Genomic DNA, 306 nt, shown 5'->3' on the forward strand with positions numbered 1-306 from the left:
AGTTGAAGTTGTTGGTGCTTGAATTGTGGTTGTTTGTGCTGCAGTTGTAGTTGTTAGTGCTTTAGTTGTGGTTGGTGGTGGAGCAATTGTAGTTGAGGGTGCTTCAGTTGTGGTTGTTGGTGTAGCAGTTGTAGTTGTTGGTGCTTGGGTTGATGTTGTTAGTGCTGCAGTAGTAGTTGTTGGTGCTTGACTTGTTGGTGCTTTAGTTGTGGTTGTTGGTGTAGCAGTTGCAGTTGTTGGTGCTTGAATTGTGGTTGTTTGTGCTGCAGTTGTAGTTGTTGGTGCTTTAGTTGTGGTTGGTGGTGG

The sequence above is a fragment of the Nematolebias whitei genome, unplaced genomic scaffold (assembly GCF_014905685.2).
Source record: "Nematolebias whitei isolate Nwh7 unplaced genomic scaffold, NemWhi1 Nwh_scaf_604, whole genome shotgun sequence".
Lineage (NCBI taxonomy): Eukaryota > Metazoa > Chordata > Actinopteri > Cyprinodontiformes > Rivulidae > Nematolebias > Nematolebias whitei.